The 23,111-nt window shown below is 42.6% G+C and overlaps 2 pseudogenes; both read right to left on the reverse strand.

Moving 5' to 3' along the window:
* Positions 1 to 1,858: 1,858 nt before the first annotated feature.
* Positions 1,859 to 7,128, reverse strand: LOC117702799 (disks large homolog 5-like; annotated as a pseudogene).
* An 8,837-nt stretch (positions 7,129 to 15,965) lies between these two features.
* Positions 15,966 to 23,111, reverse strand: part of LOC117702802 (disks large homolog 5-like) — a 29,037-nt pseudogene continuing 21,891 nt past the window's right edge.

Genomic DNA, 23,111 nt, shown 5'->3' on the forward strand with positions numbered 1-23,111 from the left:
TAAGAGTACCATGTCTTCCGTGGTTGTTCCTCACATGGGTGGGCCTCCAAACCCAGGGTTAGGAAGTTGTAATGAATGAAGGAAGGACTGGGAAAGGGGAATCTGAGGTCACATGGTAAGATATGAGAAAGGTGGGCTGGGCTAAACATGAAATTATTCACTTTTAAGTGTTGGCAAAATGGGTTCTGTTTGTTTGATAAAGTATTATAGGTTTGAATAACTGACCTGTGGGTTATGTGGAGTCTAGGTGTCTTGGGTAAGACCCATCATAGCCCACAAACACCCTCCTCCTTTCCCTGCTGATTTCGGCCAAATGACAAGAGAGCTCATGAGAAGGCACATTGGGCCAATTTATGTATCTGACACCTGGAACAGACTGCATCTTCTTCTTCCATGTTAATAAATTGTTTTCTTACAAAAGCAACAAGAAACCCACCCCCAAAAAATGAAATATGTAAAAATGTTCTTCCTCTCTGTGGTAATTAAACCTTGTAGCATGGCAATTACTTGAGACAAAATAATTCTAGGAGCTCTGCCTGGGAGGTAACAGAAGATTTAGAGATGCTGGTCAGAGCTTAACCAAAATAGGAAGGCTCAGAATCAGTGACAGTCCTGGGCTTTGTTGCAGAAAGACTGATCAAAACCATATGTATATATCTGGTCTCTCAACATACCCATCAACATACATATTGGCACACACATGCATATGACCTTCTCCCCCCACACAACATAAGTGAGCGGGAAAGCATAATGAGACCACAATGCTGGAGGAACCATTGAATGCAGACTGTGAAAATCTGATGTTTCATTTGAGACCCAGGACTCTGTAATCTATCCCATGAGGACTAAAAAATTTAGTAGCTTATGCAGAGTAGGTTGAGGGAGTCAGAGAAATTTTTTTCTTGAAGCCTCACATCTCTCACCCCAACCCTCAGCCTGAGAGAAGTCTTTCAGACATCCCTGTTCATCCAGTCAGCTCCTGAATACAAGCTCCAGGAAAGAACTCTAGCGACACTGACAGAAACCAGGACTGACCAGCTGCTCCTCAGGCTTTGTTAGTGTGAACCAAGATCTAGGTTGGGTTAAGAGACCATCTTATAATGCAAGGGTTGAGGGAGAGTAAAGATACAAGTCCCCACCCCCACCTCTTTTTTAAAAACAATTTTTTTAGATATTTTATTACTTTCAGATGCTATCCCCTTCGTTCATTGCCCCCACCAAGAAACACCTGATCCAGTCTACCCTCCTCCTCCAATGAGGATGTGCTCCCACTGACTCCCTCCCAGTACCCTACCTGCCCTTGAATTGTCTCACACTGGGGCATCCAGCTTTCATGGGACCAAAGACCTCCTCTTCCACCTATGTCTCACAAGGCCATCGTCCCCTACATATGCAGCTGGAGCCATGGGTCCAAAGCAAATGTGCTACAGGCCCTGACTTCATCACTCAATGTTCTGTGCTACTACAATGGAGGCAGCCACATAGAGCCCATCTAGAACAATTGCATGTTTGTATGTAGTGTGTGTTCACCCTATCTGTCTTAATGAACTGAAGCTTGTAGTTGAGTAGGAGGGTTTGCTTGACAATCTTCCAGCTTCTTGAAAAAGTATAACTCCACAGAACGTCTTGTAAATGATCACTGAAATGAACAACTGGATAAGATATTTGAGAATGCCTGGACAAGGTGAAGGACAGTTATCTGGGCTTGACTGTGTTTATGGTTAGACATGAGGGCAACCTGCCCCTGATCATCCTTGATGCATCCTACCTGCTGCTGCTTGGTGTATTTCTCATATATGTTCGTGCTGGCCTCAACACATAGCCTCTTTGTTTCCTTAGAACACACATCCAGTGCAATCTACTCCCTAAGCAGCTCTCTGTACTCATTCCACAGAATTTTTACTTGCTTCTTCATATGAAAAGATTCTGTAAGGAGGTGACAGTTCCTGATGCTGAACCACAGAGAAGAAATGGTGATTCCCAGGCAGTGTCTATCTTTCTCCCACTTCTCCAAGTACCATCCCGTCTCATTATGGGCCCTGATCCCCAAACAGCCCCAGACTACAGATGAGAGTAGCCATGGGACATCACATATGGGAAGGTCAAATTGAGAAGACATCAACATTCCAGAAGACTCAAGGTAATTTTGAAAACCTGACACCAACAGGGAATCATGTATCTCCCAGAAGAGGACATGGGCCCCACGACTGCATATATGTCATTGGTAATAGAAAACCACCTGTGAGTAGAGACAGTGGAAACCTTCTCTAGGAGAGGAGAGCAGACCCAACAGGTACACATCTTCCTATGTGTCTCATGCAAACCAGATCTATATATCTGTTTTCAGCGCCCCAGAAACTCAAGGTAGATTGATGTCTCCATCAAGGTGCACATCTTTTCTATATAGAGCATACTGATTTGGGAAGGATAATGATTGGAGGGGCTCACTGACTCATCAGGCTTGATTAAAATGAGTCCAAGTGATCAATATCCTAGAGCCATCCTTTGAGGGAGGCAAGCTTCCAGTTGAGAAGTAATCAGTATGGAACCAGAGTCCTCACTTTGTTTCAAAGACAATGATGGGCAGATACATTCTGTGCTTAGTGCTGTGGAAACGACAGTGTGAGCCACTCACCAGTAAAGTTGATTTTCTTGAATCAGCTCCTGGCACTTGTACAAGGCCTCACTGACCTGCTGAGGAATTTTCTTGAGATCAGTCATCACCTGTTCGTGTTGCATCTCCAGCATCATGGTCTCAAAGTTGATGCTGTGGGAGGGCATGGACCATAAAGCAAATAATTTCTGAACTAAGGATTCAAGAATTAAATCAATTCAAGTTGAATCATGGACTACCCCAGCCCATATATGCCACATCCTGACGCCTTTGTACTGGATCCTCTTGGTGCTTATTAAACTTGTTATATGTGGTCTGGGGCCAGTAGAGTAAGAGAATTAAAAGATGAATCTGACCTACTTTAGCTCCCTAAGGGGGCTTGAAGAAATAGATTAGGTCTCTAAGAACTTTCCAGGAGCCTGTGCCACAGGCCTGGGTCCAACTTAAACCTGTGATGACTCTTTTTCTGTTTATAGACAAGGATTTCTAAATCCTTGTGTCTATAGCTACATCAATTACTAAAGAACATGATCAGTATTTACAGGGAAAGGGTTTATTACTTATATCAGGAGTTTCCAATGCTCATCAGAGGTGAGCACAGAGGTCATGTACTCTGCTGCTACAAGTGAGGCTCCAAGGCCTCCTCACTATCATTACCTGAAAATGAGTCAGGTAAATCCTCAGGCACCATCAGACTACACAGACTCCCTGGATCTTAACTGGAACACATGTGCAGACACACACACACACACACACACACAGAGAGAGAGAGAGAGAGAGAGAGAGAGAGAGAGACTCACACACACTTACACACACAGAGACACACTCAAACTCATAATCCCAAATAAATACAGTGATGTGGCAATATTTTCGTGTATAATGAACAGATGATTTGTAGCAAATCCAGTCACTGAGGGGCAGCATGTAGAACCAGGTCCTTCAGGCACTTGACAGGACTTAAATGGACTCAAAGCAGCTCCAGAAAATTACAAAAATGATTCACCATAAACACACAGTAGCTAATCTCTCTCACAAAGCAACAGCAGTCCAGCCTTGTTAAAATGCATGATGAGAGCTCACCCAGTACTACTGTTAATTGAAGACTGTGATTCATGCCAAAGGATCTGATTTGCTTTGGAGGAATCAAAATAGCCTATGACCCCATCTCACTCTTCTCTGAACTTCAATTTCTGCATCTAAAATCCAATCAGCAAAATGAATTAAGACATGAGGACAGCCTGGAATTGTAGCCTACTATGATATGAAGAAATCTGAGGTCAACAGAGTAGGCCCAAGATAGTCAGCTGAGAACTAAGCATAATAAATACCTGTCTTTCAAATCCTTGTCAGTATAATGTGCCAGGATTCCTCGGAGTTCATCTCTCTCATTCTTCATCCTTTCAAGGTCCCTTTTGAGCTTCTCCAACTTCTTCATTCTCTGCTCCTGCTCACTGATGGTGTAGGCTTGGGAAGACTCTTTCCCAACAGACCCTTCAGGTAGAGAAACACAAGGAAACTTGTAGGGAAAATACGACAGGAAAAGGAGAAACCATACTTACTCCCACACAGAAGCCTGAGGAAGAGGGAATTCTAGAGACACAGCGAATTCCTGAAAGAGCAGGAAAGCTATCTTCAAGCTGGACTCCTCACCTATGTCCCTGCTCCCAACCACCATCACTAAACATAGGGCTCAGTCCCTACTGCAGTCCCACTAACCCTGAAGTGCTTAAGCTTTCCCAGTCAAGAAGAAATTGAGGGTATTGTAAGTTTATGTCTGAAGATGTAGTCTGTATTTCTTAGCACAAAAAAGATCGACCATAAACACCAGCACCAATCATCTCCCACAAGCCAACACCTATCCTTGCTTCTTAAATGCATGATGAGAAACCACACACTACTACACTTATCCCAGACTGTAATTCATCCCACATCATGTGTGTTTGAGACCAGAGTCTCTGAGACCTTGATACTTGACAAGGGGATTATCCCTCTCTGTTCTTGGCATCACATATTCATGTAACCTACAGGAATCTATTGAGGATGAAATGCTTCAGCACTCTATCCTGAGAGCAAGGCTTTGTTATTCTCACAGAACTTTCTCCTGGCATCCTTTGCCACTCAGCAGGAAATTCAGATCTCTCAGCAAAGCAGCTGCAGGCTTGTTAATTCCTGGATCTCTGCCAAACTAATAATCAGAAATTCTCAACTCTGGGTCTGCCAGTGAAGAATGTCAAGGCGCCAGATGCTAAGCCCTTCTCCTGTAAGGACCTGCTCAAGGTCCCCTCCACCAGGAACCTTCCTCATGCACTGCTCAGGACTCAATGTATCTTCCCCAGGGCCATCTCCTTCATCCTGCTTTACAGAATGCCTTCTGCCTAGGTTTGGACTCTGGCTGTACTGCATTGTCCCTGTAAAATAGCCTGAGCAGCATGCAAAACATGACTGCTTGTGAACCCAGAGGATCTGAAGAAATACCACACAGGCACTTGGTGCCACCACAACACTAGTGACCTCACAGAAGATCCGACAGTTCTCCTGGATACAAGAGATTGTCCAGGGAAGTGACTACTGATTATGTCACTTGAAAGTGCCGTGGCCTACCTGCTAACCAACTTGCCCCACATTGATCAGTTTCTGAGGTGCCCTTTCCCGAGTCTCTCCTTTGACTCATGGGATACACTTTGGCAAGTTCTCCTTTCAAAGCTAGAGATTTCTCTCTGCTTCATTACAAGGCAAGCACTTTGGATGGGAAGAGTTGGTTAGGGCCTTGGCATGGGCAGCTCATCTTTGTTAGGACCTAAAGCTCTAGGGTCCTTGCTTAAGGGAGATTCTTCTCCATGATAAATATACCCCTGTGCTCTATTCATGTACCACAGTCCAGTTCTCCAGGTTGTCCTCTTTTCCACAGGCAAAAATCATTCTCCTGAACTTTTCATTTTGTGCAAGTTGGATTATATGTTCTTATTGTCCACATGCATTGAGAGGAGACATTATTTCAGTATATTCAGAGATGTATTTCACAATTCCATTTTTTGCAATTTAAAGTCCCTTGTTCTTGGCAATATAGGAAGGAGTTCAGGTCCAGAGGAATATCAAATTGTAAAGTTCAGGTCTCTTCTTCAAAAGATAAAATCCCACATTTTCCCTTTCTCCAATACAATCAGACAATGTAGGCATCTTGAGAAACATTCAACAGGGACATTGGATTGCTGCTGTGTAGTTCCACTTGCCATCACTTGTCCAGTATCTACCTTCCTTGGTTCCCAGTTCCAGGCCCGGGGATGTTGGCTTTGGGGATATGATCTTGTATTTATACTATACCCAAGACTCAGTAGGATGGATAAGAGATGGAAAGGCCTCACATCCTTTGAAACCTCAATTTAAATGTCTCCATAAAGTTCACGAAGGACTGTTTTGGCATTGTTATCTGTAACAACTGCTTTTCGAGCTGAGAATACTGAATCAATGGTACAATGTGACCTAACCTCTCAGGTGTAGAAGCAGAAAATCATGTAAATCCTTTCAAAACAGATTGTGTTGTACTTGGCCAACTTCTCAGCCACATAGTATCAATATGACAAGGATCAAAGGTGGCAATCATGCAGAGAAGTAGCAGTGAATTTATTAATTAAAATGGAAAGGATTTGGAATAATAGTCAATCCTACTACAGAAATATATGAATTTTATTATATGCTTGAGGTTTATATGAGAACGGCAGGAATAACAGGGTGATTTTTAAAAAAAAAAAAAAGAAAGTATGAATTTCATTGTATAGTCTTGCTCTTTGATTTTATATTTCTAAAAGTGATTAATTAATGTTCAGAAAGTTTAGGAAAATCTATTTAACTATTTAGTGAACTCCTGCAGACACAATCTGCTTCCCAACAAGTTAATACTTCTCTGTCTGCCGTGTTTTATGCTAGTCAGCAATTAAAAAGAAAAGTGTGTTGAATAATTTGTTGTTTCCACAGTGGATAAGCAGAAATAAAAAATGTAAAGACTCAAATAAAGACCACAGAGTGTTTCCTATTTTGTTCCTTTTTGAACCACTTATTTATTTAAGTCTTCCTTTTCATAGCTCCAAGTGTGCTGGAGCAGAAGCTTCCACTGCTGTCTGATGTTTGGGCTCTCCTCCTCATTGCTTAGAAGCAGAGGTGTTCTAAAGGACTCAAAAGGCTCTGGAGATGGTCTGGTCCACTTCATTCTTAGAAATACAAGACCCAGGGTTTTACAGGACCCCTGAAGTTTATACAACTAAGCCCTGATAATTGATCAAGTCACCTCAATTTTACCATACAGCTTCAGCTACAGGCATCCGAGCACAGAGATCAGCAGATTAGAATGGAGTGCCCCTCTCAACACTAAGAGATTCAGCATAAAGTTGAAGTATATAGATTTTAATCATTAGCATTTATAGGCATTATTTTACCGAGTCACTGTCATCTTCTAGGTTCTGCTGTGGCTTCATTTTCCACAGTTGTTCTGGGATTGTAATATCTTTACTGATCTCCATGAATGCTAGAAAATAGTCTGGCTTGAGCCACCTAAAAAAAGAAAATTAAAGTCTGTTCCATCTATGATACTATTGTTTTATTGTTGGTTTGTTTTTGAGACAGGGCTTCTATTCTCTATGTATTCCTGGCTGCCCTGGACCTTTCTGTGTAGAGCAGGCTGGCTTCAACCTCAGAGATCTGCCTGTGTCTCTCTCAAGTGCTGGGATTAAAGGCATGCACCACCATTGTCCACCTACAGTCCTTTTGTTTGAAGGAACAACATAAAATATTTATTCACTTGAGAACTAGAGTAGGAAAAACACAATGAAGATTCAAATAGTGAATAAGCTACACATTTAACTAGCCTTCAACCAGTTCACTAAATATCCATTATTTGTTCAATGAATGACCTGTTATTTATATGAAACAGAAAGGATTAGCTGTTCCTTTTTTCTTCAGGAAGAATTTATTCCAGGTTCTCAGTTAGACAAAAGCCTGCTCCCCTTAAAGGTAAATGGAATTAGGATTGCATTTTTCAGTTTCTCATAATGATGCTATCATCAAGGCTCCAGGCAGCTGATAGAGAACTTCAGAAAGATAATGTTTCCTAGGCTTCCACTTTAATGATGGAATCTGAAACAAAAGTGAACTGGTTTGTATGTTGAAACGTTCTTGAAGGTAGCAAAGGGAAGAGATACAATCATGTAGCTGAATCCCAATAGTTGCTTCAAGGGCCAAAAGGCTGCAATGCCAGAGTGTTCTTTGGATAAGCCATGTTGGAAAAGTGGCTGGTCATCTATTGACGATGGGGTATTGAGTTGTGTTTAGTCACCGACAAGCCCACTTTCTCTGTCAACCCTTTGGAGAGGAGCTTGTTAAAAATTTCCCCAAACGAAAAAATAATATTACTTAAGAGCTTCATAGAGCCTAATCCAGTCTTGGCTTTGCACATCTTATGCATGTCAAACAGGATGTTATAGTCTCCATTGTTTTTAAAGAGTTCTAATTCACTTGTCAAAGGTTATACCTCCAATCTGTACCTTGTCCAATAAAGAAAAAAACTTTAACTACACAAGAGGTAGGTTGCTGACAAATATTTCAAATACTTGGAGATTTTGGATCACCTGTGATGCCTTATTGAGTGGAAAATTATTTTCAGGAGTAGATTATAATACTTAGAATATTTACACATTTTAAAGGTCAGCCTTTCCCTGACAGCAGTATTGTTTTTTTTTTTCTTATTAAGGTGCTCTGGGAATTCCGGAGTTGCCTATCTTGGAACATTCAGGAGGAGACTATAGGTTGAGCATCTCTCATGTGAAAACTCACAGTGTTGAAATTCTCCAAAGTGTAAAACTGGAGTCTCTTTATGGAAACACAAGTGGACCTCACATGAGGGTTTGCATGGAAATTTCAGGCATAGTAAATGTATTCTATTCCTACATTTCTGTAGTAGGGTCTCAGTACATAGTCCTTGTTGACTTGGAACTTGCTATGGATAGCCGACTTCACACTCAGAGATCCACTTGTCTCTGTCTCCCGAGTGTTGGGATAAAAAACGTGCACCACCACATCTGACATGAAGTTATTGTATTTATAGTAAATCATCTTCACGCTAAGCAGATGTATATGAAGCATAGACAAACACTGAATGAGCTTCCTAAAAATTTTATCTTCTATGCAAGATATCTTATTTTGCTTATATAAATCATTATATTTATATGTTACATATGTGGATTTTTAAAAGCCCTACCACACAAAATATTTGTGGTTCTAAGTGTTGCTTTGGAATGTAAGATACACAAAGGTGTTTTGATTCGCCCATGTAACAGCCATCCTCTGGGTATACAAACAGGCAGAAGACACAACCTTGCCCATTCAGAGTTAATTCCTGTGATCACACTGAGTTGCTTAGGGATGGCAGCCAAATCTAGTTGGCAAGTTACAGTCCTCTTCTGCTATCATCTCCATTGGAAGAGAGTGAAGTGATACCCTTTACATGTTTGCTAAGTTAGGATGCCGCCCCGTGTAAGACAGAAGATGTCTTCCTGTGAACAGAAGAAAGCAAACACAGAAAAGCCAAACAAGAAATAAAAAAGGACAAGTGACAAATCCTGCTGGCAATAGTTTAAGCACCCAAGGCCAGGTCACTGCTCACTCAGTTACATAGTTAATACCTTCCTCTTTTTTGTTTGTTTGTCTGATTGTTTGTGTTGTGTATTGTCATTGCCATTTGAAAGATTTCTTGGGTAAAATCTATGCCATTCAACAAGTTCTTAGAAGGCTGATTACTACATAGACATTAAAGAGGAGAAAGAGAAGGAGAGTTCAAGCCTGCTTGTGAGGGGCTTACAGTCTGTCTTCAAGATGCATTACTTCATGGCATTTGCTGACTTTAACCAATATTATAGAGTAGGTTGATATGAGGTACCTAGGAATCGAGTAGCATGCATTGTACTAAAGTATAAGAAACAGTTTACTCTAAGATTAGAGTGTATTTTAGTCTGGTGGTTCAAGCTGGCAGACAGTGATGCATAAATATATTGCTGTTCACTGTTAATTCCTTAACCACACTGAACAATGATAAGAAACAGGGCAAATACAAAGTCAAATGATATGTCTGTTCTCAAAAACCTTTTGGTTCAGGACAGGCAAAGATTCCAGCAAGAACTGTGTGGTAATGCCATGCATCTTAAAGGATGACACTTTATAGACAGATGGTGACATGCAGCGAGTTGTTGGTGCTTGCTGACAGAAAGCCACTACCTAGAGACTGTGGGTGGAAGGCCAGAGTGGCCCAGAAGAGATGCCCAGCCATTTGTCTGCATGGAACCATGCTGAGGAACATCACTAAGGAATAGAACCCATGTCAGCTAGGGAGACTGTTGACTGTGTGCCCCAAACTGGGAAACCTAAGTACCACTTAAATAAAACATGCCTTCTTCTACTAGACAGTAGCTAAACCTATCATTGAAGTCCTACAGGAGAGAAGGTTTCACCAGGCTGCACAGCAAACCCAGCAGGACACAGCATAGTGCAGAGATGTCAAGAACTAAAGGATTTGAACTAACACTCGCTAGGCTTCTTACCCATTAAACACTGAATTCTGTTTTGCTGGAATAGGATGGCTGGGTGTTCCTACTAAATACTGACACAGCCCAACAGATTCATGTGTCTGGCCAAGAATTTATAATCCAAGAAACCCAATGACTGGAAGACATTGTGGTTTGCAGGGCATGTCCCATAAGTCTTTCAAATGTATTTTTGCTTTGCCACAGTTAATTACTGGAAAAGGGGAAGTGTTCTACACAGTACTGATTCTTAAAGCATTACTTACTCAAGTGCTTAACGTTAATATTAAATACATTGCCTTGATTTAATATTGAGATATGGATGCATGCCCCACACCAAGGAAACAGCATAACCCAACTTGAAGTGGACTTCAATTCCAGCACTACAAATGCCTTTAGTTGCTTTCACCTGAATTCCTTACTTAAAAGCTTTGACTATGTTAAAGAAAACCAGAATCCTACCCAGATCCCAAAAGAGTAAGACCTGGGTTCCAAGGACTTCAAATGAAAAAAATTCCACTAAGAGACCAGCCCAAACAGCAGGATGATGTACCAGTCATTCATCCAGGGAGGCAAACTTGTGCAAACTGCCAAGTTGGCAAACGTTAGTGGTGGAACTCAATCTGACTGCAAAGTTGACCAGCACCCTATGCTCTATGCCAGACCCATAACACCTTGGAGAGCTCTCTAAGTGCTAGTAGGAGCCTTAGGGGCGCTCAGAGCTGGGTTGCCCTGAGCACCTCTGCCCCCTTGCCCACTCCTGAGACCAGCCTCACCCCTCCTAGGCGCGCAGCAGATTCCTGAGGCCTATAAAGGCAGGTTGCATGGGGCCTGGGAAAGAGACTTGGGACTCACTCACGTCTCCGTGGGATCCAAAGCAAGGCACTTGGTGGCCAGACTAACAGTCTCATGCTGAGCCTGATCCTCACTGCAGAGCATAGCCTGCTCCGCAGACCCAGCCCCTCAACCTCTGCGCGTGCGTGTGGGCGCCCACAGTGCCAACTGCCAGCAACTGCCGGCAGGGGTCCCCAGTAGTGATCCATCTCAAGGCAGGAGAACTCAGAATTAACTGGAGGGATCACTGGAAACCTACTGACTCCTGGGACATGTTCCATTCCGGGATCAGGTCTGGAAGAAATCTGCAGTTGTGCATTTTGCAGGTTGCCGGGTGATACTGTACTAATCCTAGATCACACTTGGAGACCAACTGCTCTGCAGCTAACATGTGCTTGGTGTCCAGACATGTAGCAGTTTCCCAGAGAACTGTTAGCACAGTCAAAGAATGAATCTGAGTTAGTGAGTGACTTTTACACCAGATTTACTCCTTCCCATCTCACCTTCCAATCTCTTCTATTAAGGACAGCTTCCCAGAGCACTCAAGAATTACGAACCAAAAAAAAAAAAAAAAAAAAAAAAAATGTTGCTGTCAATAAGGTGAAAATTTCAGAAGGAGGAAGTAGAGAAAGTGTCAATGGGGAATCTACTCCTCTGAAATGAAGCCGTCCTCGGAAATTACTGACTGAGATCTCAATAACAGCATCTCAGGAATTTCATGCACAGCATTCCCAGACTAGGCTGATTAGGAAATGTAAAGAAAATAAACTCCCATCAACGTTTTCCATGATTATCCTTGTTTCCACACAGTGCCAAATGCTGATTTTTTTAACTATTTAATTTTGTATCATTTTATTTATTTTGGACAGTGTCATCATTAGCTTTGATTAGCTTAGATCTCGCTATTTATTTATTTATTTATTTATTTATTTATTTTAGGTAGGTGAAAAAATATTGATACCCAAGTGGAGGTCAGATGATAACTCGGTGTGGCAGTCACAAGCAGCAAGGGTGGAGAGGATTTCAAAATAAACCATTAGATCCGAATTCAGGGACCCTTCTACAGAGTTCTGCAGATTCAACTCAGACTGCAAACACTGTAACTCCCAAGGTAGGTCTGGGTCTTGTTTTTAATGTGACCCTGGGCCCAAATGTCCCCTCTTTCTTACATCAGTCTGCTTCTGCCTCCTGAGTGCTGGGATCAAACAGATTTTCTACGCACCACTGTTCTGCATATTTTAATGCTTCTTATATAATTTTTGAATTCCCTGACTTTCATCAGAGTGTAAAAGGCCTTTGAAGAATAAGTTACCCTTGTCTGACACCTTGTAGTAAGATAGAGTCTTGCAGCTTTTATTTCTAAGGATGGAAAAAAAAAAAACATTAAAAGGAGGGTTAGAGAAACTTCTAGTTAGTGAGCTAAGGCTCACAACCACAGGGAAAAGGTTCCAGTTCCCAGCACCCAGCTTGTCCTTCAGGGTCTCCTTTGCTGGCCAGAATCTTCATAATAAAGTTGATACACCAGAAGGTTAAATAAATTAGGTCCTACAACTAAGTCTGTACACCCAAACTGCACTCAAATACTTTTATCACGTTTATTTATTTATTGCAGGCATGTGGGTGAATGTTACTGTATGCATGAGGGGGTCAGATGACAACTCAGTGTGGCAGTCACAAGAAGCAAGTGTTGAGAGGGTCTCAAAATAAACCTATAGCTCCAACTCCAGAGACTTCTCTCCTCTCACCATGCAGTTCTGCAGATTCAACTCACAGTCCAGAAACTGTAACCCCCAAGGTGGTAGGAAACATCTGTAATTCAGCATCGGAGCTGGGTCTCCAACCAGAGTATTGTTTTTCATGTGGTGTTCTAGGTCAGTGGCTTCCCAACATGATGAATCCATGTGCCTTTGAAGGATAATTTCTGGACCCCTGTAGAGTGTTGGATGCCATTTTAGAGGTGAATGGAGTAATATGGTATAAAAGGAAAAGTAGAGAAGACACTACTGAGACTGATTATGTTGGGAGGGCCCAGATAAAGAGAGACTGAACATGATCGATACATTTTGTTTCATTTGCTGATGGCACATGGAGTTCATTGAGATATACGTTAGTGTGGTTAAAGCATTAAAATTAAAAATAGCTAGTTGGGGTACTGCTTAGCTCCAACACAGGTCTCCTGACCCTGACACAATCTGATTTTGTTTTTAATCACAGAGAAGTAGTTAAATATTTGCCATAACTGAAAAACCAACCTAGCTGTAATAACACATATCTTCCTCCCCCATCTCCCCTTCTTTCATCTCTCCCTCTCCTTCCTTCCCCTCCTTTTTTCTTTCTGTTCTTTTTTCTGGGGATGTGAACCCAAGGCATCATGCTGTACCACTTATCCATAACATGCAGGCACTAAGAAGTCCCATCGGAATCTGCTTTCTGTCATTGCTGATGATGTCCTGGCAATAGTCATGTTTGGCCTTCATTCTACTTTAGGTAGCATCTGTTCATTTCCATGCATTTCTGCTTGCTCAGGGCCTTCACATTCCAAAGAGAGGATTGCTTACACACACCAACACAGACCTCTTTTCAGCAGCTTTTCTGAATTCTCATAGCACCTTAGCTTCCCATTTCATGTTTTAGTTTTAAACACAAAACCACCTAAGTATTAATAATGCATATGTTTAGGGGGGTTGGTCAGGTGCAGCTGAAATTCTAAGTTCTGCCCCAAGACCTGGTTGCTCCAAGATGAGCAGATCCTCATGTATACCTGCCTTTGATGTGTAAACCATGCTCACCAATTTAAAACTATTCATTAAATAAAACTTGTCACAGTGAATAACTTCAGGGAATAGAAGGAGGTTGAGTTTGAGTTACTGGGTTGTGGGAGTAGGAAGGTGTCAGAGGCAGGGACCACAAGGAGAAGAGAGAAGAGAGACAGGAATAGATAGATATAAAGACAGAGATAGAAAAAAGGCAGAGGAGGAAGAGGAGGAGAAGTAAGAGGAAGAAGAGGAGGAGAAAGAAGAATGGGAGGAAGAAGAGGAATAGGAGGAGGAGAAGGAGGAAGAGGAATAGGAAGAAGAGGAGGAATAGGAGGAGGAGGAGAAGGAAGAGAAGGAAGAGGAGGAAGAAGAAGAGGAGGAGGATGAAAAAGAGGAGGAGGAGGAATATACTAGGGAATATCTAGGGACCCTAATTATTATTGAAGTGAAGGCTCTTATTATATCTGGAGTGCAGGAACCTGCATGGTTCTACTTTTGAGCCCCACCATCTGTGAATCCCCAGAGAAACCATCTCACAGGAAATTCATGCTCACTGAAGAGATACTATAATCAGCAAGTGTGCTACACATAAATCTTCCCAAGGATAAGCCTTGAACTCTAAAATGAATATTCATGAAGGAAGAAGGATACCCATGCTCTGTGTATAGATACTATAGTATTATCTGTGGGATGACTTAAGGGACAATCGCCTCAGGTCATACCAGAGAGTTCAAAAGGGAAGAAAGTATACACAATTGACACAAATTCTGTGGATTACAAATGTTTCATAGACAGGAGTTCTTTAAAGATGGATCAGAACAATGTTCTGAGCTGTTCCTAGATGTCTGAGGAGAGAGTCATGTGGAAGGACTGAGACCCAAAAATGCAGTTAGACAGGTAAAGGAAATCTCCTTGGCTCCTGCTATCCTGTCCTAGTTCCTCATCTCAGAGACAGCAAAATGATGCTCCATTGTTTCAGCCAGGCCATGGACACACACACACACACACACACACACACACACACACACACACCGCAATCACACAGAGAGGAAGAGACAGACACACACATTACTGAACACACACAAGTACATGTTCACACATACAAGTGTAGTTCATTGCAGAAACATTTTGATTTCCCAATTCATGATAGCATAAGAGGCCATCCAGGATAGTATAGAGGCATAAGAAATAAACCCTTGAATTGAACAAAATCCTGGAGAGATGGCTCAGCCTCTAAGTGCACTGCCTTGTCTTCTGGAAGTCCTGAGTTCAAATCCCAAGAACCTCATGGTAGCTTATAAATCATCTTTAGTAAAATCAGATGCCCTACTCTGGTGTATCTGAAGAGAGAGCTAGTGTACTCACATACATAACTGCATAAATTTTTCAAAAAATAAAGGAAAAATCCATGACTGTGATAGGAAAATAGTAGGCATAGCCTATAGACATGTCAATAAAACAAATGCTTTCCCCTAATAAACAAAGGATGGAAATATGGGGCTAGGGCTTGTTATCCAAGCCTGCTTAGCAAGTTCCCAAGGCTGTGCACAGTAGGCTTGGTTGCTAGCAAAGGCAAATAGGATCATGGGATTGGAGTGGACAAGCAGGATCCTGGCTCTTGTTCACTGCTTCTCAGGGACTCCAAAGTTAGCAGCATCTTCCAATAGGCCCTCCATTTTCCACAGCCTGTGTGGCTTTGTAACCAAAGCTATGAGCCCAGGCAAGTAGTAAATCTCTATAACCAGGATACAAAGTGAGACTTTTCTCCATGTAAGGGGATTCTGTCAAGGATATTTTGTATAAAATAAGTCTGACTAGGTCAAGACCAAATGGTGGCATGTATTATCACCCTAGACCATGGAAGGGCTGGACTACACTGTACTTGACTAATGGACATCTGGATAGTTCCTACTTCAGGATAGCTCTGTGGAGTACCACTACAAACATGATTTGCCCTAACTTCTCTGTGGACACCTACTTCTTGTTCTGGAGTCACTGGATCAATGGGGACTACAGTAAATCTTTCTGAAGAGATGTATATGGCTTCTCACAGGGCTGCCCCATTTTATAGCATCAGCAATATCTGAAATTCTTCATTTCTTCCAACCCTCCTAGAGGATGATTTTAACTTAAAGCAAATCACATTTGAATGACAGCTTTTACAGAGTGCTACTGACAGAACACAGAGTGAGTGCTTTAGACTACCAGGAGCCCAAGGGGCTGTCTAAGGTAGCCCTGTTCTAGCACCTCACCATACTTATAGGCCTTCTGCTAGATGCAGATGCAACACCAAGCAGCTCAGTCTTTCACAGAGTTATACCCAGGACAAACTCTAAGGCCAATGATAACTGAGTCAAGCTAAGGAAAAGTTGGAAAAAATGTTGGGAGGTAATGAGGAAAACAAACTAGGATGCTGAGAAGATGCAATGAGCCACCTGACCTTCCAGCAGGCAGTCACTATCCACCAAGAGCAGAGAGGGGACACAGACTCTTAAGCAGCCTTGTTGACTCACGGGCCCATGGATTTGACACAGCAGCCTCCTACTCACCTCCATGTACCACAGTCTTGGTTTTCCTACAAATGATTTCAATATGGGTAAATAGATTTCCCACTATGACCACTTTCAATAGTGATAAAGAATTTTCCCACTATGAATGGTTCACAATCTGACTTTACACCACTATTTGTCTCCTTTTGTTCTATTGAGCTAGGTGTAGCAGCATGATGACCTGCTGCTCTGTTTCATGTTTCCTTGATGCAAAGTGAACTGACACTGACACTGTGGTGAGCCCCACACTCCCATCTTAGAACAAGAGGCTGGTGTTCAAGTCCATAAGTTTCCTTTGAAAAGGACCACCTTGGGGCCACCTTTTGTCTCATGTGTACAACCAGCTGTTGATGAGCACCCCTTTGTGCCCCATATCCTGCTGTGGTTACAAGAGTTACATGTCTGCTTTGCGGTTGTTCCTCACATGGGTGGGCCTCCAAACCCCTGGCTAGGAAATTGTAATGAATGAAGGAAGGACTGGGAAGGGGAAACTGAAGTCACATGGTAAGATTTCAGAAGGGTGGGCTAGGCTAAATGTGAAATTATTGACTTTTAAGTGTTGGCAACATGGGTTCTGTTTGTTTGATAAAGGGTTGAATAATTCAACTGTGGGTTATGTGGAGCCTAGGTGTCTTGGGTAAGACCCGTCCTGGCAAACAAACGCCCTCCTCCTTTCCTTGTTCATTTCAACCAAAATGACAAGAAAGTTCACAAGAAGGCACAGGGGGCCAAGTTGTGTATCTGACACCTGGAAAAGACAGCACTGGCTTCTTCCATGTTAAGAAATTGTTTTCTTACAACAACAACAAAAAAACCCAAAACAATGAAATATATAAAAATGTTCTTCCTCTCCGTGGTAATTAAACCTTGTAGCAAATACTTGATACAAACAATTCCAGGAGCTCTTCCTTGGAGGTGATAGAAAACTTAAAGATGCTGGTCAGACTGCTTAACCAAAATAGTAAGTTTTAGATTCAGTGACAGTCCTGGGCTATGTTGCAGAAAGACTGATCAAAACCACATGTAAGTAACTGGCCTCTCAACACACCCAACAATATATATATATATATATATATATATTATATATATATATATATATATATATATATGCACAGACATGCATATGACCTTCTCCCCCCCACACACACCATAATTGAGCAGGAAACAATAAGGAGACCACAATGCTGGAGGAACCATTGAATGTAGACTGTTAAAAGCTGATATTTCATTTGAGACCCAGGACTCTGTAATCTATCCCTTGGGGACTAAAAAAAAAAATTAGTAACTTATGCAGACTACTTTGAGACAGTTGGAGAAATTTTTCTCTTGAAGCCTCACATCTCTCACCCAAATTCCCAGCCTGAGAGAAGCCTTTCAGACATCCCTGTTCATCCAGTCAGCTCCAGAATACAAGCTCCAGGAAAGAACTCTAGCAACAGTGGCAGAATCCAGGACTGACTAGCTGCTTTTCAGGCTCTGTTAGTGTGACCCAAGATCTCGGTTAGGATAAGAGACCATCTTGCAATGCAAGGGTTGAGGGAGAGAGAAAAGATACAAGACCCCAACCCACCTCTTTTTTTAAAAAAAATATTTTTTTTGTAGATACTTTATTACATTTTAAATGTTATCCCTTTTCTTCATTGCTGCCAACCAGAAACCCTCTATCCCATTGCTCCTCCTCCTACTTCAATTAGGATACCCTCCACTGAGCCCCCTAATACATCTAGCTGCCCTTGAATTCTCTCACACTGGGCATGCACCCTTTTAGAAACAAAGACCTCCTCTCCCTCCTATGTCTCACAAGGCCATCCTCCCCTACATATGCAGCTGGAGCCATGGGTACAAAGCTAACAAGCTACAGGCGCTGACTTCATCACTCAATGTTCTGTGCCACTACAAAGGAGGCAGCCACATAGAGCCCATCTAGAATAATTGCAAGTTGGTACGTAATGTGTGTTCACCCTATCTATCTTAACGAACTGTAGCTTGTAGTTGAGTCAGAGGGTTTGCTTGCCAATCTTCCAGCTTCTTGAAAGAGCCTAACTCCACAGAAAGTCTTGTATCTGATCCCTGAAATGAACAACTGGATAAGACATAGGAGAGTGCCTGGACAAGTTGGAGGATGGTTTTCTGGGCTTGACTGTGTTTATGGTGAAACATGAGGGCAACCTGCCCTGGTCATCCTTAGTGCATCCTACCTGCTGCTGCTTGGTGTATTTGTCATATATGTTCATGCTGGCCTCCACACATAGCCTCTTTGTTTCCTTAGAACACATCCAGTGTAATCTGCTCCCTAAGCACCTGCCTGTTCTTGTTCCATAGGATTTTTACTTGAGTCTTCATAAGAAGAGATTCTGTAAGGAGGTGACAGTCCCTGATGCTGAAGCACAGAGAAGAAATGGTGATTCCTAGGCAGCATCCATCTTCCTCCCGCTTCTCCAAGTACCATCTTTTCTCATGATGGGCCCTGATCCCCAAACATCCCCAGACTACAGACTAGAGTAGCCATGGGACCTCACATATAGGAACGTCAAATTCAGAAGACAGCAACATTCCAGAAGACTCTAGGTACTTCTGAAAATCCTGACACCAACAGGGACTCATGTATCTCCCAGAAGAGGACATGGGCCACACAACTGCATATATGTCATTGGTATTAGAAAACCACCTGTAGGTAGAGACAGTGTAAACCTTCTCTAGGAGAGGAGAACAGACCCAACAGGTACACATCTTCCTATGTGTCTCATGCAAACCAGGTCTATAAATCTATTTTCAGTGCCCCAGAGACTCAAGGTAGCTTGATGTCTCCAGCAAGGTGCACACCTTTTCTATCTAGAGGATACTCAGATGGGAAGGACAATGATTGGAGGGGCTCACTGACTCATCACACTTGATCAAAATGAGTCCAAGAGGTAACAATCCTAGAGCCTTTCTTTGAGGGAGGCAAACTTCCCGTTGAGAGGCAAACAGTATGGAACCAGTGTATTTATTTGGGATTTGTTTCAAAGACAATGATGTCCAGACACATTCTGTGTCTACAGCTGGGCAAAACTACAGTGTTAGTCACACACCAGTTAGTCACTCACCAGTAAAGTTGATTTTCTTTAGTCAGCTATTGGCACTTTTACAAGGCCTCACTGATCTGCTGAGGAATTTTCGTGAGATAGGTCATCACCTCGTGGTGTTGCATCTCCAGCATCATGGTCTCAAAGTTGAACCTGTATGAGGGCATGGTCCATGGAGCAAATAAGACCTGAACTAAGGATTCAAGGATTATATCAATTCAAGTTGAATTGTGGACAACCCCAGCTCACATATGCCACATCCTGGCGCCTTTGTACTGGGTCCTCTTGGTGCTTATTAAACTTGTCACATTGGTTTGGGCCCAGTAGAGCTAGGGAAATAAAAGAAGAAAGCTGACCTGCTTTACCTCCCTGATGGGGCTTGAAGAAATAGATTAGGTCTCCAAGAACTTTCCAAGAGCCTGTGCCACAGGCCTGGGTCCAACTTAAAGCTGTAATAACTCTTTTTCTGTTTATTGACAAGAATGTTTAAATCCTTGTGTCTATTGCTACATTAATTACCAGAGAACGTATTCAGAATTTACAGGGAAAAGGGTTTATTACATATATCAGGAGTTTCCAATGCCCATCAGAGGTGAGCATAGAAGTCACATGCTCTGCTGCTACAAGTGAGGCTCCAAGGCCTCCTCACTATCATTACCTGAAAAGTGAGTCAGGTAAATCCTCAGGCCCCATCACACTACACAGACTCCTTGGATCTTAAATTGAATACATACTAACAATCTCTCTCTCTCTCTCTCTCTCTCTCTCTCTCTCTCTCTCTCTCTCTCTCTCTCTCTTTCTGTCTTACACACACACACACACACATTCAGAATCCCAAATAAATACAGTGATATGGCAGTATCTCACTGTATTATGAACAGATGACTTGCAGCAAATCCAGTCACTGAGGGGCAGCATGTAGAACCAGGTCCTTTAGGCTCTTGACAGGACTTAATGGACACCAAACAACTCCAGAAAATTACAAAAATGATTGACCATAAACACACAGTAGCTAGTCTCTCCCACAAAGCAACAGCAGTCCAGGCTTCTCAAAATGACTGATGAGAGCTTACCCAGTACTACCTTTAATTGAAGACTGTGATTCATGCCAAGGGCTCTGATTTACATTGGAGGAACTAAAATAGCCTATGACCCCATCTCACTCTTATCTGAATTTCAAGTTCTGTGTCGAATATCCAATCAGCAAAATGAATTTGGATATGAGTACAGCCTGAAGTTGTAGCCTCCTATGATATGTGGAAATCTGGGGTCAACAGAGAAGGCCCAAGATAGTCAGCTGAGAACTGGGCATAATGACTACCTGTTTTTCAAATACTTGTCAGTATAATGTGCCAAGATTCCCGAGAGTTCGTCTCTATAGTTACTAATCTTCTCAAGGTCCCTTTTGAGCTTCTCCAACCTCTTCATTCTCTGCTCCTGCTCACTGATGGTGTAGGCTTGGAAGGACTCTTTCCCAAGAGACCCTTCAGGTAGAGAAACAAAAGTAAACTTGTAGGGAAATTAGGAGAGGGAAAGGAGAAACCATGCTGAGTCCCACACAGAAGCCTGAAGAGGGAATTCTAGAGACACAGTGAATCCCTGAAAAAGCAGGAAAGCTATCTTCAAGCTGGACTCCAAACCTATGTTCCTGCTCCCAACCACCATCACTAAATATATGGCTCAGTCCCTACTGCATTCCCACTAACCCTGAAATGCATAAGCTTTCCCAGTCAAGAAGAAATTGAGGACATTGTCAATTTATATCTGAAGATGTAGTCTGTACTGTTAAGCACAAAAAAGATTGACCATAAACACCAGCACCAAACATCTCCCACAAGCCAACACCTTTCCTTGCTACTTAAATGCATGATGGGAGATCATACACTAGCCACTTACCCCAGACTGTGATCATCATGTGTGTTCAAGACCAGAGTCTCTGAGACCTTGATACTTGACAAGAGGATTATCCCTCTCTGTTCTTGGCATCACATATTCATGTAACCTACAGGAATCTATTGAGGATGAAATGCTTCAGCACTCTACCCTGAGAGTAGCTTTGTTATTCTCACAGAACTTCCTCCTGGCATCCTTTGCCACTCAGCAGGAATTTCAGATCTGTCAGCAAAGCAACTGCAGGTTTGTCAATTCCTGGATCTCTGCCAAACTAATCATCAGAAATTCTTGACTCTGGGTCTGCCAGTGAGGAATGTCAAGGCTCCAGATGCTAAGCCCTTCTCCTGTAAGGACCTGCTCAAGGCCCCCTCCTCCAGGAAGCTTCCCCATGAACTGCCTAGGACTCATTAGGTCTTCCCCAGGGCCATCTCCTCCCTGCTTTACAAACAGCCTTCTGCCTAGGTTTGGTCTTTGGTTTTACTGTACTGTCCCTCTGAAATAGCCTGAGCAGCATAGAAAACAAGACTGCTTGTGAACCCAGAGGCTCTGAAGGAATACCCCACAGGCATCTGGTGTCACCACAACACTGGTGACATCACAGACGCTTCTAGGGTTCTCCTGGATACAAGAGATTGTCCAGGGAAGTGACTGCTGATGATGTCACTGAAAACTGCCATGGCCTACCTGCAGACCAGCTTGCCCCACATTGACCAGTTTCTGAGGTGCCCTTTCCTGGAGTCTCTCTTTTGACTCAGCGGATACACCTTGGCAACTTTTCCTTCAAAGCTAGAGATTTCTCTCTGCTTCATTACAAGGCAAGCACTTTGGACGGGAGAGTTTGTTAGCGCCTTGGCATGGGCAGCTCATCTTTGTTAGTTCCTTAAGGTCTAGGGTCCTTGCTTGAGGGAGATTCTTCTCCATGATAAATCTACCCTTAGGCACCATTCATGTACCACAGTCCAGTTCCCCAGGGTGTCCTAATTCCCAGAGGCAACAATGGTTCTCCTGCACCTTTAATTTTTTGCAAGTTGGATTATATCTTCTTATTGTGCACATGCCTTGAGGGGAAACATTGCTTCAATATATTCAGACATGTGTTTCCACAATCCCATTTTTGCAATGTAAACTCCCTTGTTCATGGCAATATAGGAAGGAGTTCAGGTCCAAGGGAATATCCAATTGTAAAGTTTCTCTTCTTCAAAAGATAAAACCCCATTTTCTCCCTTTCTCCATTACAACCAGACATAGTAGGCATCTTGAGCAAAGGTCAACAGGGACATTGGATTGCTGCTCTGTAGTTCCATTAGCCATCACTTCTCCAATATCTACCTTTCTGAGTTCCAGTGAGAACTCAGAGTTCACTGAGATCCAGTGAAACCTCCATTTAAATGTGTCTAGTAGTTCAGGAAGGACTGTGTTTGGCACTGTCATCTGTGGCTTCTGCCTTCTGAATCTATGGTACAATGTGACCTAACCTCTTAGGTGTTGCGCGCACCTCCCGTGTCCCCCCTCGCCCGTGGGAGAGAAACACGAGTGTCAGAATTTGGGTATCACCACAGCGAGGCTTTACTCTGTATCACAGACGTGAAAATATGCAGATGGGCTGAAGACAGGAAGAGGCCCAGCTTAAATACACCCTAGAGTGACGTATTCACTTCTGATTGGCTGTTTACTCATTACCCAATATTACGCCTCAGGATTGGCCTGTGACTTTGGCGGGCTTTCTGCCTTTGCAGCTGCGCAGTTACTTGTTTACTACTGGGAAGACACGATGCCAATGCCATCTTGGAATGGCAGATTATACCACCACTAACAGTGGCATCCTACACTCAGGT

Source organism: Arvicanthis niloticus, chromosome 2, assembly GCF_011762505.2.
Source record: "Arvicanthis niloticus isolate mArvNil1 chromosome 2, mArvNil1.pat.X, whole genome shotgun sequence".
NCBI classification, from domain to species: domain Eukaryota; kingdom Metazoa; phylum Chordata; class Mammalia; order Rodentia; family Muridae; genus Arvicanthis; species Arvicanthis niloticus.